At 44.9% G+C, this 16,297-nt stretch overlaps 1 protein-coding gene across 3 annotated transcripts in view; it reads right to left on the bottom strand.

Annotated features, from left to right (window-relative positions):
- SYT2 (synaptotagmin 2) overlaps window positions 1-16,297 on the bottom strand; it is a 238,385-nt gene that overhangs the window by 72,742 nt on the left and 149,346 nt on the right. The gene's annotated exons all lie outside the window — the stretch shown is intronic.

The raw sequence follows: 16,297 nt of genomic DNA, 5'->3' as shown, positions 1-16,297 counted from the left end.
AAGATGGTGCTAAGGAATGGCTAGCGTCTAGAAAAAAGGCGCTAGATGGGCAGGGATGGCGTTAGGGATTATGGCGCTAGTGGGTCTGAAATGACATTAGGCTGGTTAGGGGCAAAATATATGCCCCTAATCAGCCTAGCAGCAATTTCTGACACACAAAAGCCACATACATGACGCCTGTCTAAGTGTAGACAGGAGTAATGCCCACCACCCCAATGGCAAGCACAGGGGACCAGTGTCCCCTAGGCAAGGCCATTAGACCCAGTGCCAGGCATGGGACTCCATGCCAGGGGCCCCCAATGGCACACCTAGCAATAAAAAAAAATACTTACCTATACTTATCTAGGACGGGGTCCCCCACCCTGTGGTGTCCCTCTGGTGTGGGTGGGGTTGTTCCTGGTGCTTGGAGTGGGCATCTGTAGGCCCACTCCACGGTGTTTGGCCATGGAAATGGGTCCAAAGCTACCCTAACGCCTGGTCTGACCCAGGAGTTAAATAATGGTGCTAATCAGGCTTAGTGCCATTATTTGGGCCTGCCTACTCCGTGCGTGTGGTACCTTTGCTGGAGTATAGCTACGGCGCTGGGGGTTAGAGTAATTTCTAGGACAGGAACGCCTACCTTGCATCTCATTGACGCAAGGTGGGTTCTCGCATTCTAGAAATAGCGCCAAGCCCAATATTTTGACTTTAGATGAATGTAGCGACAAAGTATATATATGGCATTAAGTTTGCGCGGTTTTAGCGTAAAAAAATTATGCTAAGTGGCCAAACCAACCATAAATATGGGCCTTATTCTATAGTGCACCAACTTTCAGGCATTTCAGAACATACTGGTTATGTAGACTGGCTTTATAGAATAGCTTAACATCCCTAGCGGACAGTGGACCTGTGAGCTTTGTCAAGGCATAATGTTTTTATTCAGTCCTTTGCTGGGTTTTATGCTAAACTTGCTTTCAGTCTTCTTTTGATTTCCTTGCCATTTGTTTGCCTTTTTCTGTGTGGCACGTTGATTAAAGAGAAACATTCTGCCTTTAGAAATGTTACAGGCTCGCCAGTAAAGAGAGAAACATGTGTCTGCCAACATCTTTATGCAACAATATTTAATCAGGACTACTGCTGTTGATGTAGCCTTTTCAGAGCCAGTGGCGTAAAAAAGGTCCCCGCAGACCCCACGGTGTGGGGTGGGGGGGCAAGCTCCAGAAGGCCCCCTCAGCACAGTAAACTGTCCATGGGCGACAGTCCCCTGACTGGGTTCAGATGAGAGGGGGGCCCCTACAGGTACTTTGCAGGGGGGGGGGGGCTTAAATTGTTAAACTATTCGCTGTAAGAAACAAACTAATAACTCATAAGAAGAGTGCTTCTCTCACAACTTAGTTTATCATCATTTTTACAGATACATCTTTCGGATGCCAGCGTGAGCTCTAGTGAACCACCACCATCCAGCAACAAAAACTACTGATTTACAAATATGTATCGAAAACTTAGGAGGGACTCGTTCATGCTTGTTTTAGGTGGAGGTGTGAGGATGGAAGTCTATTCATTCCCACTCCCAGTGCCGTTTCATGAAGGTCTGCGCTCGCAGAAGGCCTAGGGGTGTGCACGTTTTCATGCAATCTCACTTTCCAAAGTGGTACATTCAATGTACACCTCCCCAGAGCTAATGAGTGCGCTAGAGGCAGCGCAGCACGGAAAGAGTGGCAGTGGTTGCCGCTCTCGGTTCTTAAGATGTTTTCTGCAGCGCATGCAGTAACTTTGAGAATTTCTGAATTTAATGTATATGCTTTACAAAGTGCAAACATATTAAAACAGGCGCACAGCCATGCTCTCCGTCAAAGAGCACCTCTTTGAAACGGCCCCTGGTCCTCTTAAGTGGGGTCTTGAATGTGCAAAGTGGTAGAAACGAATCAGCAAAGCCTTATGGGAGATCCACTGCTTCCGAGCAGGGTTAACAGATCTGAGTTTGTGTGTATCGAGGAGTAATACTTGGGAACCTTTGTTATTGTTTCTTCTAACCGATACAGTGCTTCCTTTGCTGAGTCTTTGTCCCTGAATTACATCAGTGTTGACATAGCATATGGGTGTACCATCAACATTATTGACGACATCACTAGAGCTACAAAGGATTGCTCCTTTTCATACCTGCTGACAGACAATATAAATTAAATCTTATTGCCAGCCCTTATGCTGAGTACCTGCGAGCCCACGGGACAGGAGGACTCGGGATGGAACACTCTGTGGCCTTGCCATTCCAGTTGCTGAAACTGGTTGTTAATTCTCTCAGCCATTAGAATTGCATTTAAAGTTGTTCTGTCTCAGTGGATGTGGGTGGGATATCATGTGTGATGTTACGAGTGGGGTCATCAAAGGCACTCTCCTTTAACAAACTAGTTTTCAGTTAATTTCTCTTTTTTGTTATGTCATACTTTGTCTGCTTCCTACTCAACCAAGTTGGCACAGGAATGCCCAGCGGGCACTGATCACATGGCCTGGTTCTTGTCCATGCCATGTTCCTGCAAGGTCCAGCCTGTACCCAGATCCAGCCAGGTGTATAAAAATACCAACTGAAGCCAATGAACCCCACTAGAGACCGATAAGCACTGTAGCTATGTTCCTAGGACTAGCCACTGGAATTAACTGGGATTCTCTACATAGCGGGTTGGTAGAAATCCAAGGTTCCAGGCCTCAATAACTGGATCTGCTTTAATTGGGATTTCTACTAAAGAGGCACACCACCCAATTCTGCTGAAGGCAAAGGTTGCACATAAAATGCTGTGCTGACAGGCCCATTCATCCCGCCCCCTTCACCACCCTCACCATGGCTTCACCAGTTCCATCAAAGAAGTCACTGCACTAACACTCGATACAAAGTACATTTTTGAACTGTAGTATTTTATTTCTTCTCAGCAGAGCTGTCACTGGAAAAGCATTGACTTGGCTTGAGGGACAGGCAGTGCTGACCCGGAGTGAGGCAGGCTAGCTCCGGGGTGGTAAGGTGGCACGAGTGACAGCTCTTTGCAGAAATCAGCCGTCAGGGAGCGGTCAAGCCGAGCGTGGCAGCTGACGCGATAAGGGATAAGGTCACAAACAGAGGCGCAAGGACCAGATAAGCAGAGGAGAGATCAGATTGAAGAGCAATCTGTGATGATCTTAGAAGCACAGCAAAGGCAGACTCAGGGCACATCAGTATTCCCCCCTCCACAAAATACTAGATCATGGTAAACTTCACAGCCTAATCCCAGAAAGCGCTGAAGGTATATGGGCAGCAGTGATTAATAATTACCACTGGGTAAACTACAAGTTTTAGTTTGAGAGAAATATACCTCAAATGTTGGGGGAAATCATAACATTTTGCTAACAGAATGTCACAGTTACTTAAAGGAGGTGTCTTTCCAGATGGTCTGGATACCAACGGATACCTTATGAGAATGCCTGAAAGCATCTGACTACCTATTTAACGACAGGTATGATAAGAGCGCTTAGTTTCTCATTATGCTTGAATATGCAGTGTAAGCTGTCAACTTTGGGATATGTAAATACTTATTTCCTATGCCTACGTGAATCGTAGTGTAAATCCCACAACCCTCTAACTCCTTGACAATTTATTACTTTCTTGAACAAGAAATCATTGTGGCTTGCTGGTGGAAGTCTACAATCTTCTGAGCCCTCCATGGTCACTGGCAAGGCTGGGCATGAGGAAGAATGACCTGAAGCAGTGTCCCTTGGGAAGTAGGATGAGGTCAGGGTGATGGCAGACTGGAAGGGATGGGTGAGGCGGGCCTAGAGCCTGTCTGGGTTGGAAGTGCTCTCAGAACAGGAACAGGTGCTGGAGTTTCCAAACAATGTCTGTCCCAGATTGTGTGGAAGTACTTCTCGTGTGTTGGGAACATATTCCCTTGCAACAACGAGCTGCTGCAACAGACCACAGACGCCTTTTTTATGGCGTGCCTAATAGTGCAAGCAGTCTGGTTCTGAAAGACATATAGGGTCAGATCTACAAGAAAGTGGTGCATCGGTCCTGATGCGCTACTTTTCTTGTACCGCCCCTGCCCCACCTAGCGACACCATGGTTGCGCTGTATTTACAATACAGCAAGGCAAAGTGGCCACTGCATGCTATGCCACTCGACACCATTGTGATTTACATCCCTCCACTCTAGGCATCTCTGTTCTACTTTGCACCACTGTACTCTATGCCACTGGTCTCTGCACCACTCTACTCTACCCTGCTCTGTGCCACTGCACTTTACTCTGCACCAATTAACTCTACTGCACTCCACGCTACTACACTCTATGCCACTACACTCTGCATCACTCCAAACCACTTACATTTATTCTGCACCATTGCACTCTACACCACTCTACTCTACTGAACTGCACTGTATGCCACTCCACATCTCTGCACTCTCCTCTGCACCACTCCACTCCACACCACTTCACTCCACTTTGCACCACTGGATGCCACTGCACTCTATACCACTCTACTCTATGTCACTGCACTCTAATGCCAATGCACTTGATACCACTTTACTCAAAACCAATACAGTCTAGGCCACTGCACTCTATGCCCATCTACTCTACACCACTGTACGTTATGCTTCACTCTAGGCCACTTTACTCAATTCTATGACACTTCACTCTATGATACTCCACTCTATGGTGCTCTATTCCATTAAACTCTACTCTGCTTTATGGCACTCTGCTCCACTTTGTGCCACTATACTCTACAACACTCTTCTCCTTTCTATGCCACTGTACAACGCTACTCCACTCTACGATGCTCTATGCAACCCCCTCTATGCCACTCCTATCCACTTTACTCAACTCTATTCTATGACATGCTACTCCACTGTACTCTGCACCACTCAACTCTACAACACTCTACTGTTTGCCATTGCACTCTCTTATATTACTCCACATTATGCTACTCCACAACAATCTACTCCGCTCTACTCCACTCTATCCAACACCCTCTATGCCACTCCACTCAGCTCCACACTACTCCATGACGTGCTATGTCACTCTACTCTACGCCACTCAACTATATTTCACTCAATGCCCTTCCACTCTAGGACACTCTTCTCCCTTCACAACACGCCACACCACTCCATGTCATGCCACTGAACTATACACCACTCATCGGCTCTCCATTCTACTCCACTTTGCGACACTCCACTCCATGCCACTTTCCTTTACCCCATTAACTTTTATCCATGCTGAACAGCCGTCACACTGGTGTACAACATGGCTAAAACATATTGGCAAAGCCAATAGCTCTTGCATGGATGAGAACCATTGGCTTTGCCATTTGTTTTTGTATTAATTGCATTTTTGTGGCCCTGGCAGTTGCCGTTTGTTACTGGGCCCATTTGCTATGTTGCAACCAAATTGGGTCACAGTGCCACTGCACCTGCTCCACCAATAGAAGCTTTGTACCTGGGCCCAACAGACACTAAAACATAGAGGTGGGGGAGCTATCGAAAGCTCGATCCAGGCTCGACCCTCGACCCTGAAGCCTGGCTCAAGTTTACATTGGAACCTCAAGCTTATAACAAGCCAAACTTCCATGTGGCTTCTGCCTAACTTTCTCCTTCTACCCAGGCTGTGGTGTTACAGACAGAGCTGTAGACTGTGGAATTAGCAAACACGTTTGAGTCTCGGCATTGGATCAATATCCTGTGATTTTGGGAAAATCACTTATTCTCCCCATGTCTATAAATAATGCATGTGACCTTGTGTAAAGGGCCCCAATACCTTCAGGTTAGTGTCCAGTTTGGGTTGCGTTTCAACAAGTGCAGAAAAATGCACTTAGAGATAACAAGCCTTAGAATGAGGGAAGATAAATAGATAACCATCTACTAGCTGATTTGTACAAATTGAAACCAGAAAACTAGTGCAGCGCTGTAATTTGACCAATTAATGTCAAAGCTTCCACATGTTAAAGGAATACACGTCTTTGAAATCTGAAGACACTTATATTTTATGTGATGTTTAATGTATTATTTACATAGCAAATATTTACAGGGCTTGTCCACGGGCTCGAAGGTCCCAGCCAGACCCTTTACTAGGCTCTGACTGGGTTCTCCTTGTTAATTTGTTTGTTTGAGCATCTCTAGTATACAATGTGCTTTATTTAGTCCGCATAACCATGGTTTGTTGAACCTATAAATATTGAGCTAATGTTTATCAGCCTAAGATTGCCACCTACCGGTTTTATTTTAAACTCAGCGCTTGTACATAAATAGCTATGATGCTGTCTACTGTCTGGCTTGTTTGCAAGCAGTGATTTGAGAATTTCTCCTAATTATAAGAAACCCATTAAAAATCCCACACCCAGTGCTTAATTTGTAAATAAAAGCATGCTGGTGCCAAAAGCTCTCCTCGGAAACACGCGGCTGCTGCACCTAAATGTGCAACCACAGAATACTGAGGCAGCGTAATCCTGAAGCCATCTCGGGCCTTTTTAACCCATTTACAGCCACTCCCTGCCTCTTGAGCTCACTCTTGCAGCTTTCTGCTTTCTCCCTTTGTGAAGCTTTTTCATTTTTCTCGTCCTCTGTCTTTCCCATATGAGTCTTTTGCTTGCAGTAAATACATGAGGCAGAAAAATAAGTTCTGGCCCTCAAAAATAAGTGCTGGTGCCCCACACTGGAAACCATCTGCTCACATTAAGCACAGCCTACACTCCGTTTTAAACTCTTACAGCCAAGTGTTCCCTAGAATTTTCTGGAATGACAGATTTCACCAGTCACTCTGACCAGCCCTCCTCCGATCACTCAGAAACGAAACAAAGGCATCTTAATTTACAAAACATGGGCAAGGAAAGGTCCTGACCTCAGTTAGAAGCAATTAAGCATGAAAATAACAAAAAAAGAGCAATCCAATAATAATGGCAGTTGTCAAAAACAGTTACTTTTTAACAAAGTCACTAAATAGGTAAAACAAGAAACAAGACATAGCTGTCCAATTTTAAAAACGTTACTATAGTGCAAACATGAAGTGACTGCACTTTGCACTCTCTTTAACTGTTTGTGCAGAGGGGGGAGCAAATGTAATTGCTTCATTCTATGTTCCTGGAATGTTTCAGCACAATGTCAAAAGCAGACTGCAGATTGACAAATTTGAAAAAAATTGCATCTTTCGCTTATAAATACTTTTATTTCCACATTATTGTTTCCAACAAAAAATAATCCATTAATAGCCTATGATAACATTAATATTATGAAATGGAGCAAACTTTCAATTCGAGAACTCTGTTTTTAGGTCTTGCCATCCAGAAAGTGCATGTTGTCTGTTTGAAATAGGTTTCCCAAAAGCTTACGGTGGGCTTGTCGCCCACCCATTGCTTACCATAGGTTGGCTTTATTTTTACTCTTGCTTGCTTCCTATTTGATCTCTTTCCTGGTTCATCTTTTTGTCTGTGCCCCTAGTGCATATCCTCTTTACCAATCTCATGATTTGACTGGCATGTATTCTTCCACTGCTCACTTTCAGAGAACTACTTTTTTCATTTTGATTAGACACTCCATCAGCTTGGTTTTCACGTTTTGTGTTTGTCTCTTCCCTGAACCCTACCCTCCTTACCATTCTTTTATTTGACTGGCTTGTATCCTTCCACTGCTCACTTTTATGGAGCTACTTTGTTTTCTTTTTTGCTATGCCCTCTATGAGAGTGCATGTGTTTTTTAATTCTCTCTCATATGTACTTTTTACCCCTGCCAACTAGCCATTGCCCTCTGTGTTGCTCTCTGTGTTGTGTGAGCTGAAAGCTCTCTCCATTGCTTGTGCTTCTTCTCCACCAAACTACCATTTTCTTTGCTTCTGTCTCCCTCTTTCTCCTTCTTGTGCTTCTCGCCTGACCCCATGCTGCTCTCTCCCGTGTGTGCTGCTTTTCTCATCCCCTGTTTAATCCCTAATGTTTCCCCCACTCACTGCTATATTGCCTTCCCCACCTGCTCCTCGTTTTTCCCCCCAAACGTTGCCATCAATTAATTATTTTAGTTAATTTACACTTGTTTTGAAGGTCTGTCATTGGCTGCCAGGCCTCTCCGCTACCTAGAATGCACTTTGCACAAATTAAATTTCAATTTGTTTTATTTACCGATCTAGGGGCCAGATGTAGGTAGGCTTTTGCACCTCGCAAACGGCGAAAAACGCCGTTTGCGAGGTGCAAAAGCCCTCAAGCGATGCAGAAACACATTTTGCGAGTCGGAACCGACTCGCAAAATGTGTTTCCGACTCGCAAATAGGAAGGGGTGTTCCCTTCCTATTTGCGACTCGCACCGCGATTTAAGTTGATTTGTGACCGCGAAAGCGGTCGCAAATCAACTCGCAGTTACCATCCACTTGAAGTGGATGGTAACTCATTCGCAAAGGGGAAGGGGTCCCTACGGGACCCCTTCCCCTTTGTGAATGCTCACAAAATTATTTTTTCAGAGCAGGCAGTGGTCCTATGGACCACTGCCTACTCTGAAAAAAACCGAAACAAAAGGTTTCGGTATTTTTTTCTATTTGCAGCTCGTTTTCCTTTCAGGAAAACGGGCTGCAAGGAGAAAAAAAAAACTGCTTTATTTAAAAGCAGTCACGAACATGGAGGCCTGCTGACTACAGCAGGCCTCCATGTTTGCGAGTGCCTATACTCGCTATGGGGCCGCAATTTGCGACCCACCTCATGAATATTCATGAGGTGGGTCATTGCGACCCCATAGCGAGTTGCAGTCGGTGTCTGAGACACCGTACTGCATACCAATTTGCGAGGTGCAAATTGCGAGTCGCATGGACTCGCACTTTGCACCTCGCAAATTGGCGTTTTGCTACATCTGGCCCTAAGTGTTGTCCAACATCTTAAAAAACACATGGCACCTGCGTCATTCCATTGGTGCGCAGATCATCCACACTTACTAACATTTTACAGCTGGAAAGTGAGAGATTTTGAAAAAAAAAATCGGAGGAATGGATTTTTCCCATTGGAATACATCGAAACAGAGGCAATTTTAGATGGAAGACAGGTATGTGGCTTCCAATTAGGCATCTACTGCCTGAATTGGGTCAGTTGTATGTTCAACTTGCAGGCACATGCTTAAAAAATGTACAGAATGACATGGCAAGCAGCAGCTTTTTCTTTGCCAATGCTGCACAGCATCAGCAAAAAGCCTTGGCAAAGCCAATAGCTCTTTAGGTAAAACCTACTGACTTTGCCAATGATTGTTTGTACAGGAATTTCGGAAGATAAGAATTGCGCTTCACGCGCAATTTGAGGCGTTTAAAATAAATATGTAAATCTGCGAACCTCAGGGCTACGAAACTTCTCATAGGTATGACTTTTTCTTCTGCTAATTTTAGATAGAGACCACTTATGGCTGTTCATTATACTTGTTCATTTATTAAAAAATAAAATAAATAAATAAAAATAGTCCAACTGTCAAATATCCGGGGCACAGGTCCGATAACGTCATTTCCTATGATGTGTGTAAGTCCTGCTTTGTCGTATCGGCCGCCCGTGTTTTGGCGAAATGTCGACACTGCTCTCCAAAACGAGCCTACACTTCCGTGTGGGTTTTGCTTCCAGGCGCTGCAGTATTCCCACTTCCTATTATTGCATCAACCGCGGGAGACTAGAGAGCAATTTGAACTTCCAGCATTCTATTTACTGAAGAAGAAAGGAAATACATATTTTATCCCATCTTTTTTTTCAAATGCAATAAATAATCAAGTGTTCACTTGGTTTCTTTTCCCTTCAGGAAAAATCTTTATGCGATATTGTCTCGTCTGCTCATTAATGATAGCTGCAGGAGAAAAGTTGTGTTGCTCAAATGTCACACGTGTAAACGCTCTTGGCGATACAAGCGAGTCACCCCTCTCGCTCAGGTCTTCGAGGAGCTTTGCAGGAAGCAATACTCCCTGACTCTTCCAAAGTCTGTCTGTCGTTCGTTTAATATTAACAGCCTTCTTGCTGTTTTTGAGTTTAATGAACTAAGGCCCATAGTTTAACTTTTTTTGACCCCGCATTTGTGTCATTTTTTGATGCAAAAGCAGCGCAAACGTACAAAATAAAATTGTGGCCCTTATTTATACTTTTTTAGCGCCGCGTTTGCGCCGCTTTTTGACACAAAAACGGCGCAAACTTACAATATACAGTAGTATATTGTACGTTTGCGCCGCTTTTGCGTCAAAAAGCGGCGCAAATGCAGCGATAAACAAGTATAAATATGGGCCTAATAGTGGTAAGAACTCTCCCAACAGCGGGCTGATGTCAGCCGCTATGAAAGAGGCACACGATTCCACTGAGCTGCCTTACAACCTCCTCCATTAAAGCGCAGGAAACCTTGCGCAAACTGATTGCCAAATGTTCCAATTCAGCACTGGCTAACTCAGACACACATCCTCTCAAGGCGGATAAAAGAGTACCAATGAATATGTAAGAGTAGTGTGTGCGCAGCGTCTCCAGCACCAAGCACGTTATGTCACAAATCCAGAAATGGAAAACAGTGGCTGAAGATGTGCAGACTTATTTGGAGTTGTAAGCTTTATAAATTACAATCTTGACTCATTGCTGCTGATTGTCTGGGTGGACATACAGTCCTGGTCCCTATATTCACCAGCTAATTCATTTTAAGAGCCCAAGGGACATGACAGAGACTTTCTGATGGTTTGTTCAGGCCGAATGTGCCCCAAGATACATCAGGTACCCGGATTATGAAAACTGGGTGTATGTTTTGGGGCAGCCAAAGACACACATAGGAGGCCGCAGTTACATAGTACTTATAAAGTCAGGGCCATGCTTCTAAGCACTAACATGTTTATAGCATGGTCACAAAACGTATGAGATCTCTGTGTGTAAAGACTGCACTCATTCCATTCCACACTTTTTATGATGTACCACAAATAAGCGCATTTGGCATGGTGTGTGATTGCTCATAACTTGATGAGTTTCCTTACTGAAGAATAACATAGTCGTACAGAATCGTAAAGCAACGTTTTGCTTTCTTTAATTTCTGTTATGTTACAGTTGTGATTTATATTGATGCATGCATTTTTTTAAATGAATGTTCACATACTTAAAACATTCGCTACTTTATAGTGACAGGTAGATGGACTTTAAAGCGTAACATATATAGAAACATACATTGCAAAGTATACAATTACATGCATAAGCAATATACATTGCAAAGTTTGTACCTCAGTTATGACTACAAAGCAGAGTATGATAAGGTTTTGGTAGCCCTCCCTATGATGGTGTCACATCGTCATCTGAGCTAAATAGTACCCCACCTATATTTTTAGAACTTATTTGCTTTCCTGGCTGAAAGGAGCGCAGCTTAGGTGCCTAGTGCTGGATGGTTGGTGCTAAATAACATATATAGTTGAGTGGCTTACCCACGGCACTGGAGTTTGAGCATGTGCCCATTCCCAGGCCTTTTACATGGATGATTAGGCCAAGAATCAGGCCATCTCATGGGCTTTTCCTCCATGGAGCTTCTCAAATGTCCTGGTCCCAGTGCATGAAATGGTCGGGTACTGGCTGGCACCTGCACTTCTTCAATTTGAATTGAGTCCCTGCACTTCTCAGCGCCCCACCACTACATTTAAACACTTCCTGGGCCCCACCAGTAATTTTGTGACCCTGGCTCCCTTGTGTGTCAGTGTGTGGTTGACGTGTGCTGCACACATCTAGCACCGGAGCACAACCAGATATGTTGCGAGGGGCTACCTTACACTAGTACTACCATGAGGAGTCCAGGCCCAGGTGATCCAGGGCTTCAAAGCTTCCAGCCCACCTGTCCTGCGCTCCCAGTTCTTCCCGTTCATATTGAGCGGCATTGATCCGAAGGTCAATTTCTCAAGCCCTCTAATGAAGAATGGTCAGTTCTCCTAAGCACTGGCTCATGAGAAGCAGCTCCTGATCGCTTCTGACACAGGTCAGATGATGGTGAGAAGAGAACCAGAGGCTCTATTTACTGGGACACCCCAGGCGAGAGGCTCGTGTGCTTAAGCTGCAAGTTTCATATGAAGGAGATGTGCGTTTATTGTTGGGTTCAGAGGCTCAGTGGAATAATTAACCCACTGCAGAAACCTTTGGTCACAGGTTGGAATCCCGGCCCATTCAGTGTTTTATCCAAACTTCATAAAATGAATTCCAGTGATGCTGGTAACGAGCATCTGCTATATACCCTTCAGCACGAACATGCGATTTACAAGCACATATTATGTTAAGTTACATGCAAGCTGTGGCACCTGACTAAATTGTGTGATCCCTGTTCTCTCTCAGGGCCTGTGCGCTCTATTCTGTCAAAAAATTGAAGTGTGCAGAGTTGGTCTGTCCGCAGTGCAGGCCAGAAATAAGGAGTGAGGGATGAGGTTAATGGTGTCCCAAAGCTCTCTGCAGCCACGCATACTTCTAGAAATCTCATTTTAGGGGTCTGTGCTGCCTGGGGAAGCATCAGCACCTCCTCCCTGGCCCCAGACAGCCTCACCATGGAAGCCCATCCTTCCCATTCATACTTGCTTGTGGCCACAGGCATCAAACATTGTCACCCGAGTCTGCACTCTGGAAGACACTGCCTCATTCAGAGACTAAGATTTGGGGGCACTAAAGGGCTCTGGTGACATTTTTGTTAAGTTCCATTTTATACAAATATGTAGAGTGAGAGTAAAACGTGGTGCTACGATGTTAATTGACGGGAATGTTCTTACCACAAAGTACAGTTTGATTTTATTAAAAAGAGGTCTCCGGTCCCCACTATGCCCATATTCTCTGTTCGTAGTTTCTATAGTGACACTTGTCATATATATGTGTGTGCTTGATCATTCCAAGTTCCAAAAAACATTGGTAAAGCGCATAGGTACGGCCTTGGCAAGTGTGTAATGTTTTACTGTTTATATATTATGTTGTAAACGTGTGCTTTGTAAAAAAAATTGGCAAAAATATAAAAATCAAGGAGCGACCCAGCAGGCCCAGCACATGAGTCCTGGCAAAAAAGTCCACTCCTTTTCTGGCAGCTGTTCACGTGATCAGGGAATATGCTGTCACTCCTAGTGCGAGACAGCCAAGGGATGAAGGGGGCTGACTATTTGCCCATGTTATATGCTGTGGTGGGCGGAAACAAATGTGAGTGACAAACCATTGTATGAAAGGGACCGACTGAAAGGCCTGGTATGTATGTAGTTATATATTTGCATATTTTTATAATGATTTTTTAGAAAACACCAGGCTTGCAAAAAAAGCTAAAGCTGTCTCCACTCCATCCCTTACGGAGTTAGATATAATTGCTAACTAGAAATCTGATTCGTCCACAAAAAGTAACATAAAAAATGCTGCAGGTCTGCTGAGTTCTGCCAAGAATAAGGTGACATGTTCCTGAAGCACAATTCACCGCCTGTCACCATGCCCAATTAGCCCCGCACCCGGGCCCGTCATACTGAGCCCAAATTCCCACTTTGCACCGTTTGCTCAGAGATCACATTTTGAGGGCCCTTGAATGTGTTTTTTTTGTGGCACCTTCCAGCACCTCACCAAATGAGCAGAACACATGCCATCTCCTTGTCATTAAGCTTCAAGGCACATACACTATTGCTTACTGAAGCAATAAAAATCACTCTCACTTGGTGCAGGACTTGTGTGGCAGACTGACATATTGGCAGTGGTCACTAGCACCAGGAAAGCTATAAATGGAGGTGGTTGTTTTGGAGTGCAGACCTTGGGTGGAGGCAGAAGGTTGTCCTGGGCTCACGATTATCCTGAGTGAAAGTAGAAGGACTATGTAAGATTCTCGAGCAGTCATGCACGCTGTTATGGTCCAAATTAACTTATACCTAGGACATCCCAAAACAGAAGGTGAATTAATGTAATAACAAAGAAAAAAAGACCTTCTCCATCTCTCCACATAGAGGGCCTGATTCTAACTTTGGAGGACGGTGTTAAGCCGTCCCAAAAGTGGCGGATATACCACCTACCGTATTACGAGTTCCATAGGATATAATGGACTCGTAATACGGTAGGTGGTATATCCGCCACTTTTGGGACGGTTTAACACCGTCCTCCAAAGTTAGAATCAGGCCCAGAGTCTGGAACGACAATATGTATCTATCATAATTGCCGCAACCTTACTCTCATTCAGGAAAGAGCTGAAGACTCCTCCTGAGACCATTGCATCTCCTCTTCTTAGACCGGTCTTATCCCTTTACTTCATACATCTCCGCACTCTGTAAAAGGGCATGGATCAATAACCTTGGCCACCAGCCCTGTGCAGTGCTCCATTGCTCTGGCTAGATTTGCACTACACAAAGACTGACCCAAATACATCAGGGCACATAGGAGCCGTAGCCGATCCAAAAATGTATGCACGGGGATATGTACATAAGGGTGGACGACGCACCGACAGGTAGACCACACGAGGGGCGGTGGTTGTGTTTCAAACACTGCTGCTGCCTAGGAGGATGACTTTAACGTAGTAGCTGCAGAGATCATTTACATAAAATCTGTGGAGGACGCCAACTTATCTTCAAGGTGAATGATTTGCATTGGTATCAGAAGACATCAATTTTGTTCTGCTCTCAAATTCTTCCCATCAAACATTCATTAGTATGGCTGCCAACAGGGATGGATGCTGTCACCTCTGAAGGGTTCAGTGGGAGGTAACAGTAAATAGTACATGGTGTGCAGCATATTTAATGTCAGTACATTTGAGGCATGGAGCGGAACTGGCATTGCTTTTGCTTTTTAAAAGCCAAGTTTCACTTTAAAAATAAAGGAGCAAAAACAGAGGATGCATAGTGTGTGTTGCAGACAATTCATAGCAAACCCACCACACTTTGTAATGCTTGCTGAAAATGCCACAGTGCCCAGAAACGGTACCCGTGTGATTTGCTTAATGAGCAAATGGACTCCGGGGAGCACCACCTTCAGGCCTCGTTCAAGCAGATGGAACGGAGAGTACAAAAGAAAAGACAGATGAGAACGAATTCTGGATCCCAGAACTGCACCAAGGTGCAGCCCAAGGATGCACATATCCCTCCCTGTCCATAAATAACATGGCAGCTGAAAGGCCACGCAGCACATGACATTTTGCATTTCTTGGGAACGTCTAAGCTGAGGACGTCGTCATGAGAGTGCACTGCTTGGTAGACAAGCTGAGCCATAATTGATACACAAATGAGATCGCATTTGTAAAATATAACAATGGAATCATAAAAAAGGCAAAGCCCTTCCACATTATTTCCTCGAAAACGGGTGTTATTCATCTCCATGCAATGACATGGTGGCCCAGTCATCGCGAGAAATACTGCACACGGGTTTGGTAATTGATTTGCTATGCGTGGATAGATTCACTGAAGTTAAAATTAGAGACAAATAACAAAAACAGAGGTGGAAATAAGAAGAAGAAAAAAAAAAAAAAACCGAGAACAAATTAGATATAAAAACCCAGAGACAGAGAAAGAAGGGGCTGAGAAAGAGAAGACAGACTAGAGAAAGAGACGGAAGCAAAAGAAATGCACAGATGAAAAGCACGGTGGGGTGAGAAGAAAGAGACAAAGTGTCAGAGAGGTGATAAATGAAATCCAACACATAGGACAGCAGTAAGAAGCGACTAACAGGATTTTCGAGTGGTCTTATGGTGACAGACATATCCGGGTGGACAAAAGGCAGCAAAGGTCAGCCACAAATGGGAGTTTTGCAAGGGATGAGCGGTGACTTAGGAGTAGATTACACATATCACTGAGGCAGGGGCGTAGGAGACACTAAATTTCTGGGGGGGACAGGGACAACCTTGAGGTGGGCCCCCTGCACAAAGTTTGCACCCAGAAGGGTTGCCGTGGTGGGGGGAGATGGGGAAGACGGTCGCTTCCAGTCAAGACCTGTGTGGCCTGCAATTCCCTGTCTTCTGGGCCCTTTGCTGCCTGTTAGGCAGCGATAGGCTCTGTGATGCTGTTCGCCTGTGTGAAGTCCTAAGAGGCCTGTACTGCCTGCTGGGTGCAGTGCTTCCTGTCGATTCCTGTGCTGCCTGCCAGGCATTGTGCTGCCTGTTGGGAGCTTTCTTACTAGTCAGGCTGTATAAGTCTCTGGGCCTCCGCCTGCCTATGAAGGCCAGTAAGGCCTATGATTGCTGCTAGGTCCTTGCCTGACTGTCAAGTGGCAGTCTCTGTGCTGCCGCGTTCCTGTGAACTGCTGTGCTGTCTGATAGGGCCGTCCTTAGTGCTGGTGGTGCCCTGTGCGACATTGTTTGTTGGTGTCCCCCAGTGACCACCTCTGCCACGGATTCCCTCACTACTATCCATCACCACTCTCTCTCAGATGCATTTCA

Source organism: Pleurodeles waltl, chromosome 6 (genome assembly GCF_031143425.1).
Source record: "Pleurodeles waltl isolate 20211129_DDA chromosome 6, aPleWal1.hap1.20221129, whole genome shotgun sequence".
Lineage (NCBI taxonomy): Eukaryota > Metazoa > Chordata > Amphibia > Caudata > Salamandridae > Pleurodeles > Pleurodeles waltl.
Note: the sequence above shows the minus strand (reverse complement) of the source record. Positions and strands in the feature narration are given on the sequence as shown.